The sequence below is a fragment of the Oncorhynchus mykiss genome, chromosome 20, assembly GCF_057628025.1.
Source record: "Oncorhynchus mykiss isolate SJ-2025 chromosome 20, ASM5762802v1, whole genome shotgun sequence".
Taxonomy (NCBI): domain Eukaryota; kingdom Metazoa; phylum Chordata; class Actinopteri; order Salmoniformes; family Salmonidae; genus Oncorhynchus; species Oncorhynchus mykiss.
Genome location: NC_143041.1, coordinates 6,938,292 through 6,938,835, shown reverse-complemented (window position 1 = coordinate 6,938,835; position 544 = coordinate 6,938,292).

The following is a 544-nucleotide window of genomic DNA, read 5'->3' as shown; positions in this document are numbered from 1 at the left end:
GCAGTGTTGTGGCTTATTTCACATTCTATGTTGTCTGTCACTACAGGAGCTTTTTCAGTGGGAAAATACTTATGAGTCAGTTCACGTTTTATTTACCCAATTTAAGATTTACACGCATAAGGAGCCTGAGGTGACTTGTTAGACACTGGTATTCACACAAAGCAGTGTTAGATGCTCCTCTCCAAAAATCCCACACAGTTAAGCATAGAAAGACAGCCAATCTGTTTTTTTCCCCAAGTTAATGTCACGTGCACATGTACAATGAAATGCCTTTTTGCAAGCTCTGAACCCAACAATGCAGTAATCAATAACATAATACTAAAAAAACTGTGCATTTGGAAAGTATTCAGTATCCTTGACTTTTCCCACATTTTGTTACGTTATAGCCTTATTTTAAAATGGATTAAATAGCTTTTGTTCCCCTCATCAATCTACATACAATACCCCATAATGACAAAGCAAAAACAGTTTTTTTAGATTATTTTTTTTGCCAGCTACAAATTTGGAGCACCTGTATTTGGGGAGTTTCTCCCATTCTTCTCTG